This window comes from Gorilla gorilla, chromosome 3, assembly GCF_029281585.2.
Source record: "Gorilla gorilla gorilla isolate KB3781 chromosome 3, NHGRI_mGorGor1-v2.1_pri, whole genome shotgun sequence".
NCBI classification, from domain to species: Eukaryota; Metazoa; Chordata; class Mammalia; order Primates; family Hominidae; genus Gorilla; species Gorilla gorilla.
The window spans coordinates 210,806,963-210,831,072 of NC_073227.2; the positions used below are offsets into that span (position 1 = coordinate 210,806,963).

At 40.5% G+C, this 24,110-nt stretch overlaps 1 long non-coding RNA gene across 2 annotated transcripts in view; it reads right to left on the reverse strand.

Moving 5' to 3' along the window:
• Nucleotides 1–24,110, reverse strand: part of LOC129532803 (uncharacterized) — a 126,151-nt gene that overhangs the window by 39,891 nt on the left and 62,150 nt on the right. Inside the window, exon 3 of one of the 2 annotated variants that reach the window (XR_010133570.1) lies at nt 8,840–9,033. This is a non-coding gene — a long non-coding RNA (uncharacterized lncRNA). Of the gene's footprint in view, nt 1–7,700; nt 9,034–24,110 lie in introns of those variants that run through there. The other variant, XR_008678742.2, reaches the window with a different exon arrangement.

Genomic DNA, 24,110 nt, shown 5'->3' on the forward strand with positions numbered 1-24,110 from the left:
CATTACAGTCCTAGAGCATTCCACATATGATTCTTTATTATGCCATTGAGTTTTGTGCATTTGTACATTTTCTGTTAATAATTATTGGCCTTTTATTTCAGCTTAAGAAACTCCCTTTAGCAATTCCTGTAAGGCAGGCCCAGTGATGATGACCTCCTTTGGCTTTGGTTTGTCTGGGAAATTTTTTATTTCTTCCTCATTTCACAAAGACGGATTTTCTGAGTAAAATATTCTTGGTTGGCTATTTTTATTTTCCTTCAACATTTTGAATCTATCATCCCATTATCTCCTGGCCTTCAGGGTTTCCATTGAAAAATCTGGTGAGAGTCTATTGAGACTATTCTAGGTGCTGTGTTGCTTTTTATCTCTTGCCACTCTCAGAATTTTTTCTTTGTCTTTTATTTGTGATAGTTTATTATGTGTCTTGGTAAACTCCTCTCTGGGTTGAATTTGACTGGAGACCTCTGTGCTTCCTATACCTTGATATTGGTATATATCCTCATATTAGGAAAATTCTCAGCCATTATTTCTTTAAATATGCTTTCTTACCCTTTTTTGTCTTTCTTCTCTTTCTGGAATTTATATTATGTGTATATTCAGTCTCTTGAGGGTGGCACATATTTCTGCAGGCTTTCTTCATTCTTAAATTTATTTTTTTTAATGTTTGCTACTCTGATTGGATAATATCAAATGTTCTATCTTCCAGTTCACTGATTCTTCTTTTAGCTTGATCGAACCTGCTGTGGGAGCTTTCAGTTGCATCTTTTCAGTTCAGTCATTGTATTCTTCAACTCTTGAATTTCTGTTGGTTTTTAAGAATTATTTGTATTTCATCAAAGCTCTCATTTTGTTCATGTATTGTTTTCCAAATTTCATTTAATTTTCTATCCCTATATTATTGTAGTTCATGATCTTCTTTAAGAGGATTTTTCTAAACTCATTGTCTGTCATTTTATAAATTGTCCTTTCCTTGGGGTTCATTGTTAAATCTATTTTAGTTGATTTTTCTTTTTAGAGGTGTCATGATTTCCTGAGTCTTTGTTACCCTTGTAAGGATGTTATCCTTCTATCCTTACATTAGTGTCTGCATATTTGAGGTGATAGCCACCTTTTCCAGTTTTTGCAGGTATTCTTTGGTAGGAATAATTGTCACAGTTTAGTGTAGCTTGTGGTTCTGAATGCGTCAGCTCATAACAACCCTGAATATGCAGAGCTTATTTGGGGGTTCTTTCATTGATGGTGTGCTGCCTTTTCTGTGAGTTTGAATGGGGCAGCTGGCTGGGATCTGCTACCCAAGCAAGAGCTCAGCAAGACCACTAAGCTGAACTCTCCAGTGAGGATGGACTGCTGGATGGGCACTGCAATTTGCCTCTGATTAGACTGGGCCATGAAGTGTAGTATTCTCTGGCCAGTTGGTACCTCAATTTAAAGTCAGCAGTTAAACAGGGTTACAGAAAGCACTCTGAGATTAGGTGGAGTCACTGACTAGGACGGATGGGACCAGCTACTATGCTCGGTAAAAACGCACAGTTGAGGTTTGCCTACCTGCTTAAGTGAGGTCTTGGGGTGGGCTTTGAGACTAGGCTGAGCATTATTTAAACTCCTGGGTGTGCTAGGTCAAGTCCTAGCTCTTTGCTGAAATTTGCTGCGGTGGTTGTCCCCTTCCTTGGGTGGGATATGGGTGTGGGCTTTGAGGCCATGCAAAGTACTATTTAAACACTCCTCAGTGTGGCCAGGCATGGTGGCTCACCCCTATAATCCCAGTACTTTGGAAAGCTGGGACAGCAAGATTGCTTGAGCCCAGGAGTTAAAGACCAGGCTGGGCAACATAGTGGGACCCCGTGTTTACAAAAAGTTTAAAAATTAGCTAGGTGTGGTGGCATGCACCTGTAGTCCAAGCTGCTTGGGAGGCTGAGGCTGGAGGATCACTTGAGCCCAAGAAGTCGAAGCTACAGTGAGCTGTGATCACGCCACTGCACTCCAGCTGAGGTGACAGAGTGAGACCCTATCTCAAATGAAAGTGATAATAGTAATAAACTCCTGAGTGTGACAACACTAGCCCTGGGTCTTTGCCAAATTTTGCCAAAATTTGCTGTAGTGGTTATCTCCCTCCCTGGACATGTTCTCAGGGTAGGGTCTGAGGCTGGTCACCTAAGGATTCAAGCCAGGTAGAACTTCCCACCACTTCTGAGGGTGACCAGCTCAGATCTGCAGGTGGGTATGGTGTTAGCTGGTACTATTGATTGGGTGCTACTGCTGGCAGGTGTGCAGAGCTACAGCCAGGATCTGTCTGCTTGTCACTGTGGACTCTGCCTCCTCGCTTTGCTTCTATCTCACCCAAGGTGAGATACAATTTAATCAATAACAGAAAGCTATAGAAGGATTTTTACCAAGGGAGTGATATCGAGGCAGGAAAACAGGGTCTGGAACTTAAGGCCAATTTGTGCTGAATTGAGGAAAAACACCAGGGTCAGGGGGCCAATTCGTGCTGACTTCTCAAAGCTGGATCAAAAGGAGGACACCTGGGTCTGGGGGTAGGGAACCTAAGGTCAATAAACACGAACTTCCTAAAGCTAAACCAGAAGGGGAAATCCCATCTCCCCACGCCGAGCAGCAAAGGATCAAATCTCCCTACAGCCCTCCCGCTTGCAGCACATCTCAGATGGAAAGAGAGAGTGCCGTGATTGGCCAAGCACGGGCCACCCCTTCCTCTGCATAGGGCACCAATTCACCTCAGCCTTTAATTAGCCAGGAACCAAATCCTTCATCCAGACAAGAGGTAACTTATAGGAGCCTCAAAAGGGGTACTTAAAACCCAGAAAACTGGCTCCTGCCCCCGCCCTGTGGAGTGCTGTCTTGCTTCAGTGACTCCAGCTTTCACACCTTGTGGAGGGCTGTCTTGCTTCAGTGAATTCAGCTTTCACTGCTTTGCTCTTGTGTCTCGTTCCTTTCTTGCTTTGTGGGTTTTGTCCAATTCTTTGTTCAAAACACCAAAGAACCTGGACAACTGACACTCAAGGCCCTCCTTCCAGTAACAATATGATCCTATTTTCACTTAACATCACTTTGGCTACTTGACAGAAAACGGATCGGAAAGAGTCAAAGAAGAAGGGTGAGATGGATTGAGAGGCTATTTTGGATTCCATTTTGGTAGACGTGTTCTGAAAAATTTTCGTCATATTTATAAATATTATATAAATAAATATTTCTAAATATTTAAAACATTTAGCTAGGCAAGAAATAGTAATAATATAATTAACTTTAAAGGGCATAAAAATATTCACAGGCCAAAAAATAAAAAGAAGACTTAAACTCCGAACGGTGAGCTATCACTGCGGCTGTGGAGTGATCAGGCAGCAGCCTCTGGGCCTGAAGGCTTGCATTTCGCGTGATACACAGGACAGGAGGAGAGGCATGATTTCAGCCCAAAGAGGAAGTTACAAATAAGGTCTCCAAATAAAGCCAGCGCCGACAACATTGATGTAAATGTTTACATACTTTATATAGATTATATAGAAAGACATAAAAATATATCTCTCTATATATATCCATCGACTGGTTTAAAAAGATGACAAAAGGTGACCAAAAAATGTCATCCTTAGTTTGGACTCAAAGTGACAAAAATAGATGTTTTTCATGACAACATCTGTACAGTTGACCCACTCTGGAGTTGGGTTTAAAATCATACCACCCAGTAACTCCAGGAAAGTTCAAACCAAGAAACTATTTTACACAACCTTGAGTCAGGAATGCCCAAGAAACAAAAACACAAATTCTCTGTGGAAGGTGCACCCTCAACATAAACCTTGACAGATTCTTGCACGTAAAGTCCAAACACTTAAATGTGAGCTTAATCCAAAATATGTTTTTAAAAAAGCAAAATACAAGAGTTAATGGAAACAACCAACAGCAGAAAAAACCACCAAAGACTTTCAAGTATAAAAATATTGGATACAAATTATAAAATAAGTATTTTTAAATTATTCAAAAAAGAAATTGAAATTATGAACTAGAAACAAAATGCTATACCAAAGAAAACAGGCTATTTGAAAAAAGAACCAAAAAGGACCTCTCAAACAGAAAATGTAATCACTCAAATTAAAAATTCAGTAGGTAAGATAAACAAAAGATTAATGTAGCTAAGAAAATAATGACTTATAGAGAAACTACTAGAATGAAGCTCAGAGACATAATGGAGATAATGAAATGCAAAATATGAAAGAAGGTTAAGATACAAAAAGATCAGCCCTCAAAGACACAACAGGTTCTGAAGAGTGGCCAGAAGGCGAGGATTAGCCAAGCGTGGTGGCTTGCACCTGTAATTCCAGCAGTTTGGGAGGCCAAGGCAGGTGGATTGCTTGAGCCCAGGAGTTCAAGACCAGCCCAGGCAACATAGCAAAACCCCATCTCTATAAAATTAAAAATTAAAAATTAAAAAAATAGGAGGTGAAGATAGAGAAATAAGAGAAACCAAACATTTCTAAGCAGATTAGATGAAAAGAAACGCACATCTGGGCACAAACTTCAACTTCAGGCCACCAAAATTAAAAAAAAAAAAGACCTTAAAAATAGCCAGAGTAAAAAGTTTACCTTCAATGAAATAACCGTTATATGAAAAACAATTTTTTCCAACAGTATCAGTGGATCCAGAACAAAGCACTAGACTAAAATTCTGACAGAAGATAGCATCCATCTCAAGATGTTTGCTCAGCAAATTATTGTGTCATAATTAGGACAAAATAAACGCATTTTAGGCAAACAGAATCTACGTTTAATATAATCAGACTCTTGCTAAAAGAATTGCTAAAGGAAGGCCGGGCGCAGTGGCTCACGCCTGTAATCCCAGCATTTTGGGAGGCCGAGGTGGGTGGATCACGAGGTCAGGAGATCGAGACCATCTTGGCTAACACGGTGAAACCCCGTCTCTACCAAAAATACAAAAATTTAGCCGGGCGTGGTGGCGGGCGCCTGTAGCCCCAGCTACTCGGGAGGCTGAGGCAGGAGAATAGTGTGAACCCGGGAGGCAGAGCTTGCAGTGAGCTGAGATGGCGCCATTGCACTCCAGCCTGGGCGACAGAGCAAGGCTCCATCTCAAAAAAAAAAAAAAAAAAAAAAAAAAAAAGAATTGCTAATGGAAATACTTCAGATAGAGTAAAATGATTCCATAAAAAGGGTCTGGGATGAAAAAAGGAAAAATAAACCAAGAAACTGGTATAAATGAAATAATAAAAACACTGTAAATATGTGGAGGCAGAATCTAAATAACACACAAGAATACAATGTAAAGCAGGAGGCAATTGATGAGAATTAAGATACAGCATTGCTAGGAAGGAGAACAGATTCATTTTGGATTTTATTAAGATTAAGAGCAGCCACAGAATGATTTAAAAAAGGGTTTATGGCTTCCAAACCAGTAGAGAGGGTAAAAATAATTTTAAAATCAAAATTCAGTCAGAACGGAGAGAAAGAAAGAGAGAAAGAGAAAAAGAAAGAAGGAAGGAAGGAAGGCAGGCAGGAAGGGAGAGAAAGAGGGAGAAAGAGGGAAGGAGGGAGAGAGGGAGGAGAGAAAGAAAGAAAGGGAAAGAGAAAGAAAAAAGGAAAGAAAAGGACAACATAGTAACAGGAGGAAAATGTAAAGCACAAAACTAGATGATGACAATAAATTCAACTCTAAAATCATACAAAATATGTGGATCAAAATCATCAATTTAAAAACAAAATTTTAGACGTAGTCTTTAATTCAGTAGTAAATTATATATAAGTGACATATTTGAAACACACAAGCTCCCTCTCTCTTCCAAACAAACTAGATTAGATGATAAAAGGCAGGAAAGAGAATGAACCTTTGCTTATAACCTACTGTAATGTACCCTCTCGTAATTTAAATTATGTCTCAGAGTTAGATTTTATTATTTCCATATTACAGACAGGGGATTGGGATGCAGTGCTTAACGGCTGTACCCAGAGTCACACTTGGTAGTAATTTGCAGAGCAAAGATCTGCAAAGACTGGCTCTTGCGGACATCAACACAGTGCCATGTGAAACAAAGTGGCTTTCAGACCAGGACAGTGGTACTGAGATATTCTTATGATGCCCAAGTCACAGGTAAAAAGGAAAGAAACAGAGCTAATCTCTGCTGATGCTCCCATTAACGGGTTCTCAGTGTTTTGTGTTTTCATTTCTTTGGGGCAGTGAACACACAGACCACTGAATTCAGAAATCTTTATATTGTAAACCACTTTGTTCATTCTCTACTAAATTCACCTGGTCTGTATAATTTGAAAAGCTGCATATTTTATTCTTTTTGATCAATTGTTTTTATTCAAAATGTTTTTTATTCTTTTTGATCAATTGTTTTTATTCAAAATGTTTTACGTAAGGAGTTCAAAGTTTTCGTAAGAATGAGCTACCCATGCAGGCATCTACCTGCTCACTGGTGGGAGAGTGAACATAAATATTGTCCAGGGAAATTGAGAAGAAGGCAGCTGACATGTTTCTGCTAAGAAGAAGCCATCTCTTTGTTTCCATCTCTTTCTCCCTAAGAAAGGCAGATCAGGCCTAAAGCCCTAGCAGGTTAGCCGTGTTTCTTCTAGAAGTCAGGCCTACGATGGAGCGGTAGAAGCCAAAGTCAAGAGGAAAGAACTGGAACAGAGCTGGGCGCAGGGTGGCTAAGTCCACAACGTAAAAAGCTGAGGTCGCGTGATGTTTTTATTTCAATAGCTGACACCCTGCATTTTAAATAAGGCTTAACTTTTTAGGTACAAATTGTTAACCTAATGCATTTTAATCTTTTTAAGATGATGCATAGTTTGATCTTGTACATATAAAATTTTACTTTTTGCCTGTCTCTAACTCGCTGACTAGCGGTTCTTCACCCTCTCCATATGTGTGTGTCCACGCACCTGTCTGTGAGTAGATACACGGAGAGAAACAATAAGATGTTTGACATGACGTTCACCTAATTTAATAATCAGAATTTCTAAGTAGTAGATTTTAGATGGTATCTGTTTTCACTTTCACTTTGTTTTTTTTATTTTGAGACGGAGTCTCGCTCTGTCGCCCAGGCTGGAGTGCAGTGGTGCCATCTCGGCTCACTGCAAGCTCCGCCTCCCGGGTTCACGCCATTCTCCTGCCTGGAGAATTCTCCTGCTGGGACCACAGGCGCCCGCCACTGCCCCGGGCTAATTTTTTGTATATTTAGTAGACATGGGGTTTCATCGTGTTTGCCAGGATGGTCTCAATCTCCTGACCTCGTGATCCACCTGCCTCGGCCTCCCAAAGTGCTGGAATTACAGGTGTGAGCCACCACACCCAAATGAAAATGCACCTTAATAAAATTTTAAAAAATAATTCATGTTTATTGTAGAACATTTAGAAAATGTTAAAAAGTATAAAAGAGCAAAATAGGTATCACGGCTAATTCTATGACTGTTAACATTTTAGTGAGTTTTCATTACAATCAACTTGAATGTTCAATTTGGACTCCTACTTTTTTTACATAATGTGTTTTTCTGTGTCTTTAATTATTTGGAGGCATGGAGAATGGGACTATATATTCCAGGAGTCCAGAGAGTGAGGAATGATGGTGATCTGGGACTCTGGTTGTGGGAGTAGAAATGAAAGTAAATGAAGAAACTTGAGAAATATTTAGAGATAGGATTGACAGAACACAGTGATGGACTTGATGTGTATTTTGAAATAACTTTACGTGTTTTATTTCCACAAATGTAAAGGTCTCATAATTTTGTCATAAATCACGCACAAAGAACACAAGGGCAACAATATCTTCACTGGAGATACATGCAAATTTCTTACAAAGTCAGAGTTTTAAATTGTGAATTCATGTGCCAGCATATTTACTTAAAGGGTATAAAGAACCATGTTATGGGTATTATATTTTCTAATAATTTTACTCAGCACTCTGAATGTGCATAGTCTATCCTAAAGATCAGGTAGAAATGACGGGATCTGAAATGATACAGGAGAAAAAGTCTTGGCTCTTAACCAGAGACTTTTATGGCATATTTCTATCTTCACTACATAACAGTGAAGTCTATTAAAAGTCCAAAACTAAAGCAAATTCACCTTCTTATACTGCTTCAATAATTGTGTTTTGAGGGTCTTTGCTACATACTTGAAATATATTATATTTTCAAAGCTATCTGACTGATTTATGAAGAAATACCCATGTGTTTTGTGCTTCACAAAAGCACATTTGGATATCATTAAACAGAAAATATTACATAGGTCTGAAGAATTAATTTTAAAATGTTTCTTTAAGATAAACAGTGTATCAACTATATCTTAAATATCATTGCTTTGGATGACCAACTAAGCAGATTTACAGACAACCGCATGGCTAAACAGGAATTATTTTGGTCTCTTTGTCATAAACTATTATGTCCAAAGACAGCAGCAGCATCTCCATCGACCCTGCAGTGGGAAATCTGTCCTGTCACAGTGGAATCTCCATGGGCAACAAGGGAAAGAATATACTTCACACTAAGCATAATTCCTCAAAAGTTTTCTCATTTTGAGATTGGCTCAAAAACGATGTGCTAAATAAAATTCTAGCCATCACAGGTAAGGAAGAAGGAACTGTCAGTATTCCATCCTTCGGGCTGTAATTCAGAGCTGCTGTACAAGTCACATGCTGTTCTTATCAGAAATCTGCTTTCTTAGCTTTTCTTTACACATTCCAACCTATCTTCACATATGCTGAGATTTCTGTGAGGAAGGGAGCACTCTAACATAAAATTATTGGTTGCTATTTTATGACTTGTCAGGTCTATGGCATTCAGAATTAAATCATGCAGGCATGCATGCTGTGTGTCTTACCTGGCCAAGGCCCAAGTCAGCCAGACATGTGTCCCTGGGAATGGCCCCTCTGCTGATTGGCATTTGTCTGCAGGATGGATGCAGCCACCCCAAGACCTTCTGAATTCTCAAGGTTCCTTGAAGAACTGCAGGGAACTTTGCTTCTTTGATTACTGAAACTGGAAGATGCAGCAAACTCTTCCCAGGACAAAGAGCTGGAATAGAAAGGCAACCATGGCACTCACTGGCAACACTGTCTCCCCATGTGAAGGTCATTGGAGGTCAAGCTCCAGTAAACCCATCCAATAAACCTAATTCATGGAGGATTCATTCATTCATTAATTCTATAAATATTTCCTGAGGGTCTACTGTGTGCCAAGCCCTATTCCCCACATCAGGACAGAATAGCCAACGAAAGAGTCAAAAACACCTTTGCTCGGAGCCTACATTTCCCATTTTGGAAGGCTTCTTGGGCCAAAAGAACCCAGAGAGAAGGACTCCATCCCTTCTCCTGCAGCACCAGAGAAGACCCTGCTGCACTCTACAATGGTCAAGTCCAGGAAAGAAAATTCGAGCTCCTGGTTATAAATGATAACTAACAACAAAGACTACAGCAACTGAGATGTTATGTTCCTTCTGCAGAGCTGAATTTCTCTAGTCTTAGTAAACATAAAACTGCACTTTTCTTAGAAAAGCCAAGGGGAAATCAGAGGATGAATAATTGGAACCCTTGGAGTGAAGTGTAAGCCATCCGATATTTGGCTTATGTTTCACTGTCTGTTTCTTAAGAGGAGTTACCTCGTGTTCATTACCTTAGAGAAAAGAAAGACAGACAGAAAAAGAAAACTGTCACAGATGCTGGGAAAGTAAGTACTTGTATTAGTAACAGAAGACCACAGTAACGTGAGGAGTCACTCTCAGAAAGACTTTAAATCCTCTCTCACTCTCCAGCACATAGGAGGCCTAGGGATCTTTAGAGAAATCAGGGAGAAGGATAGATAATATCTCAGCACCATGACTCTTCCAGGAACACAAGATAGAGTGTGAGGCAGGGGCCCCATCTTTCACCAGTTTCTACTCATTTGTAAGAAAACAAGGCTTGCTTTCTTATTTAAAGAACAAATCCTGTATCCACCATCTGAATTATTCTTGGCATCTGATGAGGGATGGAGACTACAGAGGCAAATTTGAAAGAAGAAATATTTTATTTTACAAGCTTGATTTGAATATAAGCCTTAAATTTTTGTTGACCAAATCCAAGAATAAGATTATACAACCAAAATATAGCAAGTGGCAGGGGAAGTTTTGAGTTTTTTTCCTAATTACAAAGCCTACTAGGGGGCTAATAATGGGGAAAACTTTCTCATGGAGCTGAATCCTGCAAAACCTAGTGATAAAGAACAAGAAAATAAGAATTGCAGTTTATTTCCATTCTCTTTTTCTTTCATTATTTTATCTTTCTTAACCTATAATATATATGATTTTGCTTGTTCTAAAAGTGAGCTCACTAAAAGTGAGCCTTCCTTTTATGACAATTGTAGCCCAAATATATCTATTAGGAAATTTTTTATATGAATGCAGTGTCTATATCTATATAATATTCATTTTTGTAGTCTGTAGATCTGAATGGGTGACTAAATTAATGTTATGAATGGCTCACTTGAAATAACAAAGAGACAATTCCTTAATATATAAGCACAAAAATTAAAATCAATTTGCAATCTTGATCAAAGATATCAATAGTCACAAACAAGGCTGATTAAGAAAGCAACATGAACATTCTGTAACTTGATCACAACCCATAATGAGTGTTGTCCCGAGGAGAAACTTTTAGCAATTCACAAGGCCCTGTGTGCCTAACAGTTAATTCCTGCTTAGCCAGATTGTGCGATTCATTCTCAGGCACAACATATAAAATGCTGGGAAATACCCTGATTTTGGCTGCAGAACTGCAATTGAGCCATGAGGAAGACAGTCTCTGAGAAGACATAGGAGGGCACAGCTCTCCCATGAGGAAGACAGCCTCCAAGGAGACATAGGAGGGCACAGCTCTCCCATGAGGAAGACAGCCTCAGAGAAGACATAGGAGGGCACAGCTCTCCCATGAGGAAGACAGCCTCAGAGAAGACATAGGAGGGCACAGCTTTCCCATGGCAAATGGCTCAAGAAGACCTGGACTCTGCTGTGAAGAAGGAAATTGTCCCAGAAAGTCCAGAGCAAGAGTCCTCCCAAATTCTTTATCAGCTCATCCTAAGAGCTCACTGGATGGCTTTGCGGGGGTCATTAATCCTTCTCCTCACTCGGGAGCTCTAGTCCACAAGTATCCAGTTTCACACACAGCTGCAAGACACTCCATTCTAGGGCCACAGTCCAGGATGCAGTCTTCACAGATTTTTTGATCAAATGGATCAAGAGTAGAGGGTCTGTCCATGAATAATAAAACATAGGGAGGAAATAAGACACATGGAATGGAATTCTCTCTTTGGGTTGAGAATATATATACCCAATAATTCTTTTTTTATTCCTTTGTAGGGGAAGAAAGGTTTCTTTTCCTCACCCATCACTAGGACTATGGCCGATGCCCCTGTAACAAAGTACAGATAAATGAGAGAAAAGTATACACATGTATTTAAAAAGCTTTATGTGGCACAGGAGTCTTCATAAGAAAATGACCCAAAGAAACAGGAAATCTTATGTATCATAGTGCTTAGTTAGGTTGGATGAACAGTGGACTCCAGGTATTGGTACAATTGGACAGAGTGAGTATGCTCTCATGGAGATAAACTGGGGGAACTTAGCAAGGCCTGTGTGTTCAAATTCTTCTCTGTGTCCCTGTGTCTTCAGAGATAAGGATGTTTCTTTCTTCTGGGTATAAGGACTCTTCCTCTCAAATGAGGTCTTATGATCTGCTCCTGGGGGGTCAGAGAGTGACCTGCCTGCATCTGCTTCTTCTCAAATGCCACTTGTGATGCCCTTCCTGGGAGACAAAGCCATCTTTGAGTATTTCAGGATTCCAAAATAGACTCCATTCCTTGGATTTACCAAAAGCACCAGCCTAAAGGGCCTGTCAGGAAGTTCACCAGAAAGAGAAACCTATTTCTCTTTCTGGAACTGGCTGGATGGTCCCTCCCCAGAAGTGGCTGGATGGTCCCGCCCCAGATTCTCTGATGTGGACCTCACTTGGGATGCAACCCTGGTACAGCTCCTCCATCTCAGTCATTAGAAGTAAGTTCAGTGAAAATGGTCTTCTGATACAGTCATTGCTGAATTGCAGTTTCAACTAATTATACCCCTCAGAATCTCCTTGAATTCTAACAACTAAGTAACTAAATGTCTACTAAGTACCTATAATTGTGCTGTCAAGAGTAATAAGTGTGGCCAGGCATGGTGGCTCTCACCTGTAATCCTGGCACTCTGGGAGGCCAAGGCGAGTGGATCACTTGAGGTCAGGAGTTTGAGACCAGCCTGGCCAACATGGTGAAACCCTGTCTCTACTAAAATTACAAAAATTAGCTGGGCGTGGTGGAGGGTGCCTGTAGTCCCAGCTGCTGGGGAGGCTGAGGCAGGAGAATCACTTGCACCCAGGAGGCGGAGGTTGCAGTGAGCCAAGATTGCGCCATTGCACTCCAGCCTGGGCGACAGAGTGAGACTCTGTGTCATTTTAAAAAAAAAAAAAGAGTAATAAGTGAATAATATGCAACATTAGTCTTTCTACAGCTTCATATGCATTGCATTTACACATGTTCTTATGTTTTTTATGAGAATTATATAGTGTGCAATGTGTATTTTCAACAGTGAAACTAAAAACTTCTCATGTGTCTTTCTTCTTTGGCCTTAAAAATTATTTTTTATGCTAACTAAATCATCTACATTATTACTCTGTGCTAACTAACATAAATAAACTAGTACACTATTCTCATTTACCCAACTTTTTTATACCGTTCCTACTAACAGTTCCAAATATAAGCTGTATTCATCATCAGTTAGTTCTAAAGAGTTTAAGCGCTCCCCCAATGTGCTCCTACGGCACCCTGAACCTCCTGCGTATAAGCTTTGATCATCCTGTATTGAAATGAGAAAATTCTGCATTTCCACTTTGTGCTAACCCCAGCATACCACGTCTGCAGAGTAGGGACTGTGTGTATCTTACTCATCCTTGCAGTCGCAATGCCTGGGACCCCAGCATACCACGTCTGCAGAGTAGAGACTGTGTGTATCTTATTCATCCTTGCAGTCACAGTGCCTGGGACCCCAGCGTAACATGTCTGCAGAGTAGGGACTGTGTGTATCTTACTCATCCTTGCAGTCGCAGTGCCTGGGACCCCAGCATACCACGTCTGCAGAGTAGAGACTGTGTGTATCTTACTCATTTGCAGTCACAGTGCCTGGGACCCCAGCATAACACGTCTGCAGAGTAGGGACTGTGTGTATCTTACTCATTTGCAGTCACAGTGCCTGGGATAGGTGCTCAGTTGCTGAATGGCCACAGCCCGTGTGTTCTTTCTGTAGTGTGTGTCTCATTCAGAGGCTCAGCTGCAGACACAGGCTGAACTTTACACAAACTTCTTTCCCACCAGTCTGTTTCAAAGGAGCTCAACCATGCCCCAACACACTTTGACCCTTTTCAGTATCGATTTTCAACTGCTGTTTTCTACTCCTTGAAAGCATAACAAATAAAAGAACTTTTCTTTTTCAGTAAATTCTGAAACATAATTACCTTACCAGTCATGCCAGGTGAATCTCATTAAGCTCTTTTGATTAAGATGATGCTAATTCATAAAAGAAAGTATCCTAAATTTAACAAACAGGAAAGATCAGAGACTTGTCTAATTCAACTCACAAAATTGAGCCACGTTTCTTTTACTGTGAACATGGTGAAAGGGATTCAACTAACTAAATAAAAGAAAACAAAAGGTAAGGTTAAGTAATAGCATATTACATTTGGGGATGAAGGAGAGTTTCTAATGCTGTAACAGAGGGATTACTTTTGAACTTATTTTCCCCGTCTTTATTACTGACTTTGTAGAGGAGTAAATTGCATGTTTTTTTTTCTTTTTTTGAGACAGTCTCATTCTGTTGCCCAGGCTGGAGTGCAGTGGCATGATCTCAGCTCACTGTAGCCTCCGTCTCCTGGGTTCAAGAGATTTTCCTGCCTCAGCCTCCTGAGTAGCTGGGACTATAGGCATGCACCACCACACCTGGCTAATTTTTGTATTTTCAGTAGAGACAGTGTGTCACCATCTTGGCCAGGCTGGTCTCAAACTCCTGGCCTCAAGTGATCCACCTGTCTCAGCCTCCCAAAGCATTGAGATTACAGGGGAAGCTGAGATAGCAAATTTGATAAGGCTTTTGGAGTTGTTGTTGGATTCTGTAGGAGTAATATCACAAGCGGTGCCCATGTAGAAGGAGCCCCTTTACTCACAGCATTTATCATGACCTGGGTAACAGGCCTATTCAGCTGGGGAATATCCCAGTCATCATAAAGTCAGCCCCACACGGCTCACATACAAAGCATATCGGCTGGGTCATCTGGGGTGCTCCGACATACAAAGCACATCAGCTGGGTCATCTGGGGTGCTCCGACATACAAAGCATATCAGCTGGGTCATCTGGGGTGCCCCGACATACAAAGCATATCAGCTGGGTCATCTGGGGTGCTCTGCTTGGCATTTATAGGTGGAGTTGGACCATCTGCTTATCACGGAAAACAGATCTTCCTGTGGCTTTTCTCTAGTCCACTCGTCTGGCTGTTCCTGCATGAATAACCTCCTGTGTGTCTGGATCACATATACCCATCTGTGGTTGTTCAATAGTGAGTGTGGGTCCTGCACCAGCCCAAACAACTCTTCCACTCTGCAGCATTTAAAACCAGAGATGCTGCTCCTAAATTAGTCACTCTCGATCTGTTTTAGTAAAAGTTCCTCGAGAAGTTGATGATATCAATGTTCAAAATGGAGCAGTTCCTTCACAGGACACCCTCTGGTTTCAACAGTAGTTGGATTTTCCCTTCTTCCACATTCACTGCCTTCTTGGTGACCACAGTTCTGAAGGTACTTTCTGGTGCCCAGGCTTAATGTTCCCCTTTCTGGGTGGCTTTGAGGCTGGTGGCCTGAGTTGAGACAGACCCACATCTGAGTTTAGTCCAGCCTCAAGGCCTTACCCAGCACCGTCTTTAACTTTCATTTTAGCCATTATAGATAACAATAACCAAGGGACTGAATCTTTTGCTTTTTTCTTGTTAGTTTGCATTTCCTTATGCATCCAGTGAACTGATTCCTGGGAGGTTGGATCCATCTCTAAATTCAGCTGATAACTTTTACCTTTAGTAACTGATCTCAACATAGCTGCAGCTTCATACCATGAGTGACCACGTGGCCACCTGGGAACCCCCCACCCTTTAATCCTTTCTCTTTTCAAAGCACATGCTTCCATCAGTCAGGGCCATTCAAGCAAATCCCACTTCACTGACAATTATGTAGGGAAAAACTCTCTCAAACCTTGTTTTTTTTTCCCTCTACTCTCACACCACAAAAATCATCAGCAGAGAAGAAGACTTCTATGACCAAATGTATGGGGGTCTTTTCCCCATGCATCAAGCGCAGACACAAGTTGGGTGTCCTCGAATTCAGTTCTGACACTGTCTACCCTGAGATAGCATCAGGTCCCATAGATTGGGGGCTCAGTACCCAAGATCCTCCCCAGACTCCCAGACATGAGTTGCAAGTCTGGGCTTCCAGAACATCTGACTGACGGGCTTCAAGTTGAAGTTCCCATGATCCCCGCATTGAGTTTGATTAATTTGCTGGAACAGCTCATAGAACTCAGAGAAACACTTATGTTTACCAGCTTATCATAAAAGATGCTACAACAGATACAGGTGAAAAGACACATAAGGCATGGTATGGGGGATGTGGCATGGCGCTTCCTCACCTCCCTGGACACTACCCTCCTCTACGAACCTCCACGTGTTCAGCTAACCGGAAGCTTTGGTGCCATTTTCAAATGCCATAGGCTCACTTTGTGTCTGTGTCACATTTTGGTAATTCTAGCAATATTTCAAAATGTATTAGTATGCTTGTTATTGTGCTCCGTGATCAGTGACCTTTGACATTACTGCTATGTTCTGGGGCACCATGAGCTGCAACCATGTACGATGGCATACTTAATTGATACATACTGTATGGACTCTGACTGCCTCACCAACTGGCTGTTTTCCCATCTGTCTTCCTCTCCTTGGGCCTCCCTATTTTCTGAGACTCAACAATATGAAAATTAGGCCAATTAATAATCCTACAAGCCAAATAATAATCCTACAGTGGCCTATAACTGTTCGTGTAAAAGGAAGAGTCTCATGCATTTCTCACTTAAAATCTAACACTAGAAATGATTAAGCTTAGTGAGGAAGGCATGTCAAAAGGTGAGACGGGCTGAAAGCTAGGCCTCTTGGATGAAACAGCCAAATTGTGAATGCAAAGGCAAAGTTCTTGAAGGACGTTAATCCAGTGAGCACACCATGCTAAGAAAGTGAAACAGCATTATTGTTGGTATGGGGAGTTTAATGGTCTGGATAGAAGCCCAACCAGCCAGAACATTCCTTTACGCCAAATCCTAATTCAGAGGAAGGCCCTGACTCTCTTCAGTTCCTTGAAGGCTGAGAGAAGTGTGGACGCTGCAGAAGACAAGTTTGAAGCTAGCAGAGATTGGTTCATGAGGTTTAAGGAAAGAAGTGCTCTTCATAGCATAACAGTGCAAGGTGAAACAGGAAGTGTGATGGAGAAGCTGCAGCAAGTTACCCAGAAGATCTAGCTGAGATCACTGATGAAGGTAGCCACACTACACAATAGACTTTCAGTGTAGATGAAACAGCCTTCTCTACTGGAGGTACATGTCATCTAGGACTTTCACGGTTAGAGAGAAGAAGTCAATGCCTGGCTTCAAAATTTCAAAGGACAGGCTGAGTCTCATGACGGGTTAATGCATCTGGCAACTTTCAGTTAAAGCCACTGTGCTCTTACCATTCTGAAAATTCCAGGGCCCTTAAAACTTATGCTAAACCTACTCTGCCTATGCTCTACAAATGGAACAACAAAGCCTGAATGACAGCACGTCTATTTATACTATGGTTTACTCAATATTTTAAGCTCACTGTTGATACCACTGCTCAGAGAAAAAGTTTTCTTTCAAAATATTAGTACTCCATGACACCTAAGAGCTCTGATGGGGATGTACAAGGAAATCAACTTTGTTTCCATGCCTGCTAATACAAGATCATTCTGAAGCTCAGGGATGAAGGAGTAATTTCAACTTCCAAGTCTTATTCTTTAAGAAATACATGTCATAGGGTTATCACTGTCATATAATTCCTCTGATGGATTTGGGCAAAGTAAACTAAAAACCTTATGGAAGGGATTCACCATTCTAGATGCCATTGAGAACATTCATGATTCATGGGAGGGGGGCAAAATATCAACATTGACAGGAGTTTGTAAGAAGTTGATTAAAATTGTCATGGATAACTTTAAGGAATTCAAGACTTCAGTGGAAGAAATAACTGCAGATGTGGTAGAAAGAGCAAGAGCAAAAGAACTAGAATTAGAAGTGGAGCCTGAAGATGTGACTGAATTCCTGCATCTCATGATCAAACTTGATGAAATGAGGACTTGCTTTTTATGGATGAGCAAAAAAAAAGTGTTTTCTTTTTTGGGAGGGATGAAATATCCTCCTGGTGAAGATACTATGAACATTGTTGAAACAGCAATAAAGGACTTGGGATATTCAATAAACTTAGTTGATCAAGAAGCAGCAGGCTTTGAGAGGATGGACTCTAATTTTGAAAGAAGTTTTACTGTGGGTAAAATGCTATTAAATAGCATCACATGCCACAGAGAAATTTTTCATCAAAGGAAGGGTCAATTGATGTAGCAAACTTCACTGTCATCTTATTTTAAGAAATTGCTGGCCAGGCGCCATTTCTGATGCCTGTAATTCCACAACTTTAGGAGGCTAAGGCTGGTGGATCACCTGAGGTCAGGAGTTTGAGACCAACCTGGCTGACATGGTGAAACCCCGTCTCTACTAGAAATACAAAAATTAGCCAGGCATGGTGTTGGGTGCCTATAATCCCAGCTACTCGGAAGGCTGAGGCAAGAGAAATCACTTGAACCCTGGAGGCAGAGGTTTCAGTGAGCCGAGATCCTGCCACTGCACTCCAGCCTGGGAAACAGACTGAGACTCCATCTCAAAAAAAAAAAAAGAAAAAAAGAAATTGTCACAGGCACTCCAACCTTCAGTACCCACCACCCTGATCTGTTGGCAGCAATCAACATAGAGGCAGGACCCCCATCATCAAAAAGATTACAACTTGCTGAAGGCTCAGATGATCATTAGCATTTTTATCAATAAATTATTTTAAATTAAGGCATGTACATTGGTATTTTCAGACATATTGAAATTGTACTCTTAATAGACTACAATATAGTGTTCACATGACTTTCATGCATTGCAAAACCAAAAAATTTGTGTGACTCACTTTATTGCAATGTTTGCTTTATTTCAGTAGTCTGGAACTGAACTCACAATATTTCCAAGGTGTGCCTGTAAATAGGACAGAGATACAGTGAATCATTAATGGTCAAGAAACCAAGAAATCTGATGATAGTAAACTAGCCTCAAGACTGAGGAAAATCTTTCCAGAAGAATTTGGGCCCGTTATTGTCCTCATTCATGCATGCAATACTAACCTGCATGCCTACTTATGCCAAGAACTATTTTAAGAGATAGAGATTCAGCAATTAACAAAACAGTCTCTGCTCTCATGGAGCTTGCATAGGGCAGAGTGGGAGCAACCAGTGAAGAAATTTGAAAATGTGTATACAAGATAGGTCAGATGATAAGAAGTGCTTTAAAGAAGAATAAAGTAAAATAAGAGAATAGAGAGTAAGAAGGTGCCATTTTAAGTGAAATAGTCAGAAAAGATTCTTCTTATGACAGAGTAATAATTAATAATTAAGCAAAGGCCCGGATAAGAGAGGAAGTAAGCCATGCTGATTCCTGATGAGAAAGCATTCCAGGCAAAGGGGACCACACATGCAAAGGCCCTGAGGCAGAAGCACATCTGCCTGGTGTCTTTGAAGATTGCAATAATAGAGGGGAGACTGATTGGACTAGAGATCAGAGAAGTGTCAGGGGACAAGATGGTTTAAGACATTCCTAGCCATGGAAGGTTTTAAGCAGATGAAAATATTATTTGCCTTATGCTTTAAAAAGACTTACTCTGGATCACCTGAGGTCAGGGGTTCGAGACCAGCTTGGCCAACATGGCAAAACCCCGTCTCTATTAAAAATACAAAAATTAGCCAGGCTTGGTGATGCATGCCTGTAGTCCCAGCTACTTGGGAGGCTGAGGCAGGAGAATCGCTTGAACCCAGGAGGTAGAGGTTATAGTGAGCCCAGATTGCACCACTGCACTCCAGCCTGGGTGGCAGAGGAGACTCTGTCTCAAAAAACAAAAATAAAGACTTACTCTGGTTGCTCAGTGAAGAACAAAGTGCAGGGAGAAAGAGAAAGTGGGAGAGGAGTTAGGAGGCTATTTTGATAATCCATGAAAGCAATGACGTAAAGTGAAGCAGGGTGTACACAATGGGTGTGGCAAGGGAAGCTCAGATTCTGAATACAGTTCAACAGTGTATGCTGATGTGAAGTGTAAGAAACAAAGAAGGGTCAGGGCAAGTTTTCTGGCCTAACGGCTGGTATGCTGGAGGTGCTATTTACTGAGACGGAGAAGACTGAGGAGTGTTGGGCCCAGGGGTTGAAGGTGGAGGATCAAGAATTCCCTTATGGATGTGTGATAGTTGTCTATTAGTCTTCCAAGTGGTGATAACTGGAAGATAATTAGATATGAGTCTAAATTTTAGAGGAGAGGTAGGAGCTGGAAATATGTATTCATGGACCGTGCACACACACATGGAATTTAATGCCATTGGGCTTCATGAGATCACAGAGGCATGAGTGCACCTAGAAAAACGGTTGAGAACTGAGACCCGGGATACTCCCTTGTTAAAAGGTAAATGTTCCTTTTACATTTTGAACTTATAGAAATAATGACACAGTAGCCAGTTGCTGAAACTCTACTCAGTTCGGAGTAAAACAAAATTCCTATTTTATCGAATCACTGAATGCCATTTAAAATTCAGAATACTTGCAGAGATCCCAAATATCTTAATAAAGATGAATGCCTAAGTTCAGATTGGTGGCCTAGACTCTGCCTTCCCTGATTGTCTATTTAAAAATAACAATAATGATAATAATAAGAAAATATTTATGGATCACTAGATATGTTGAAATACACTCAAAGGTAGATTCATTTCTTTTCTACTATACCCTTGTAACTATCAGTCTATAAAATAGTTTTATTAGAAAGTCACAGTCACCCTCAAGCCAATAGCAGCTTATAAATACAGGGCAAGGAGCCTGGTGTGGGGAGGCTGAGAAATAATTGAGAGAGCCAGTAGATATGAAGCTAACAAATAACACTGTCAACCAGAATTAGGCAGATAAGCCAGAGGCAGTGCAAGTGGCCGGTCAAGACAAGTAGACAGACAGAAGCCAGGAGTGAGAGACGGGAGGTCCAAAGTGCAATAAAACACTCAAGAACCAGTCAATCCATGGGAGCTTACAGCTGGAGGGGCGGCTGAAGGGAGGAGCATCCAGGTAGAGGGGAAGGAATGGAGGTGTGAACAGGAGGCAGGAGGGCTCAAGCTATTTGATATGTTTGAGAGTGAAGTGCTTTTTTGAGGCTGAGAAAATAACTGGAAGCCAGAATCTGGAGGACTGGGTAGACCATGTTAAACAGCAAGCACTTGATTCTGCACGTGTTGGAAGCCAGTGCAGGGCTTCTAAACAAGGCAGTGACACGATCACATCACATTTTAGGAAGGGTACAAATTAGGCATGGCCACAGGCAGGAAGACCTGAGGGATCTCTTACAGTCAGGGATAAGAGTCTAACCAACAAGGTGGCCATGAACATTCAAAGAAAGAAGACTGAAGAGACTTTAGAAGGCAGCCTCCATGGGACCTGACTGAAGGGATTTGGGAGACTCACAGCTTTCTGCTGTGAAGTCAAGGATATCACAAACTATCAGAATAAAAGAAACAGTCCTAGGGCTGGGGGTAGGTAGGTGAATGCAGTTCCTTTTTGAACAGGAGGAGAAAATTCAGGTAATTCATTTTGATTGATCAAGCAAAATAATTTGAAGCTGAACATTATAGAAGCAACAACAATTCTTATGACGTTTAGGTATAGGAAACAGGCCCAAGAAAGCACAGTATTTCCTGTTTCTCTTCTGATTCAATAAATAATAAGAATATTTTCTGTTAAAGTTTTTGATAACGTGTTGTTTTAATTAATCAAAAGGAGACAAGATAAATTTGAACTTAAAAGCATAAGAAAATCAGTTGTCTTTTTAGAAAAGGTGAGTCAGCATGGGTAGGTAGAATCAATATCGTGAAAATGGCCACACTACCCAAGGTAAATTATAGATTCAATGCCATCCCCATCAAGCTACCAATGATTTTCTTCACAGAATTGGAAAAAACTACTTTAAAGTTCATATGGAACCAAAAAAGAGTCCGCATTGCCAAGTCAATCCTAAGCCAAAAGAACAAAGCTGGAGGCATCACGCTACCTGACTTCAAACTATACTACAAGGCTACAGTAAGCAAAACAGCACGGTACTGGTACCAAAACAGAGATATAGACCAATGGAACAGAACAGAGCCCTCAGAAATAACGCCGCATATCTACAACTATCTGATCTTTGACAAACTGACAAAAACAAGAAATGGGGAAAGGATTCCCTATTTAATAAATGGTGCTGGGAAAACTGGCTAGTCATATGTAGAAAGCTGAAACTGGATCCCTTCCTTACACCTTACACAAAAATTAATTCAAGATGGATTAAAGACTTACATGTTAGACCTAAAACCATAAAAACCCTAGAAGAAAACCTAGGCAATGCCATTCAGGACATAGGCATGGGCAAGGACTTCATGTCTAAAACACCAAAAGCAATGGCAACAAAAGCCAAAATTGACAAATGGGATCTAATTAAACTAAAGAGCTTCTGCACAGCAAAAGAAACCACCATCAGAGTGAACAGGCAACCTACAGAATGGGAGAAAATTTTTGCAACCTACTCATCTGACAAAGGGCTAATATCCAGAATCTACAATGAACTCAAACAAATTTACAAGAAAAAAACAAACAACCCCATCAAAAAGTGGGCAAAGGATATGAACAGATACTCCTGAAAAGAAGACATTTATGCAGCCAAAAAACACATGAAAAAAGGCTCATCATCACTGGCTATCAGAGAAATGCAAATCAAAACCACAATGAGATACCATCTCACACCAGTTAGAATGGCAATCATTAAAAAGTCAGGAAACAACAGGTGCTGGAGAGGATGTGGAGAAATAGGAACACTTTTACACTGTTGGTGGGACTGTAAACTAGTTCGACCATTGTGGAAGTCGGTGTGGCAATTCCTAAGGGATCTAGAACTAGAAATACCATTTTACTCAGCCATCCCATTACTGGGTATATACCCAAAGGATTATAAATCATGCTGCTATAAAGACACATGCACACGTATGTTTATTGCAGCACTATTCACAATAGCAAAGACTTGGAACCAACCCAAATGTCCAACAATGATAGACTGGATTAAGAAAATGTGGCACATATACACCATGGAATACTATGCAGCCATAAAAAAGGATGAGTTGATGTCCTTTGTAGGGACATGGATGAAGCTGGAAACTATCATTCTCAGCAAACTATCACAAGGACAAAAAACCAAACACTGCATGTTCTCACTCATAGGTGGGAATTGAACAATGAGAACACATGGACACAGGAAAGGGAACATCACACTCCGGGGACTGTTGTGGGGTTGGGGGAGGGAGGAGAGATAGCATTAGGAGATATACCTAATGCTAAATGACCAGTTAATGGGTGCAGCACACCAACATGGCACATGTATACATATGTAACAAACCTGCACGTTGTGCACATGTACCCTAAAACTTAAAGTATAAAAATAATAAAAAAAAGAAAATAATAAGACTAAAGTCAAACTGTCCATTAAAATTTATATAATTCAATTTTGAGATTTTCTTAGTATATAATTTACATACATGACATACATGTGGATGTTTGGAGGTTTATCCACATACATTCACCCATTTATTCTTTTATTTATTAATTTGTTTATTTGCTCATTAAAAAAATACTAAGTGATTACTCCAGGGATCGGGGTCTAAACATGTATAAGCCTTGGGGCCTCTCCTTAAAATCCACTGAGGCAAAGATGGGCAAATAAGTGGCTATAATGTATCCTGAAAAAAAAAAGAAAAGGAGAGTCAGTATTTCCTATGGTCTGAAATCATCCTTCAAATAATGGGCTGTGAGACAAATGAGATCCTACTTATCTAGCCTTTTCCTTGATAGATTAAAAACGATACCAAAATCTTACTATATTGCAAAGACACTAATTCACTCAATTGAGAATCCACAGTATACAAACATATAAATCAAGGGAATTTTAAAAACAATCATTGTGTTCAAAATGGGAAGAGTATTCCAAATTTTTTCTACATATTTTAGAATAATTTCACAGTTAAAAACCCTGTACTTTATAAAATCATTATCCAGTATTTAATAAAGTATATCTATAACAATATCAACGTTGGAATTTAACAGTTTACAAAGCACTTTTGATACATCATATTTAAATGAAGGCGGCAACGAGTTCAGTACATTCACGCAGATTAGAAAACAGTAGTTTTTGAAGATTGCATTTGTTCATGTAAGTCAGAAGGTTTGAACTATTTCCTACCCCTGCTATAGGTTTAAACCTAAGAATTGTTATTCATTATGATTTGGTCTTTAAATAAATCACGAAGGTAGAAGGTAGAGCACACCCCTCCAATGCACTGAGGTGCCGTAAGCCTCCAACGCCAGAGGCGGCGGGTTGGAATTTAGTTCAATCACGCATTTGTTATGAAAACTCTGACAAGCTTCAGCTCTAAAGTAAGCTTGGAAACACAAAGAAACTCTGCGAAAAATACTAAACACACACACACACACACACACACACACACACACACACACACACTCACTCCTCTCTTTTTAGCTAGGCATAGAAGATGTAAGTGTACCAACAAGCAACCTCCAAAGAGCAAATGAAACAGAAAATTCAAACGAGCGCCTGGTAGGAGTTGTAACTTCA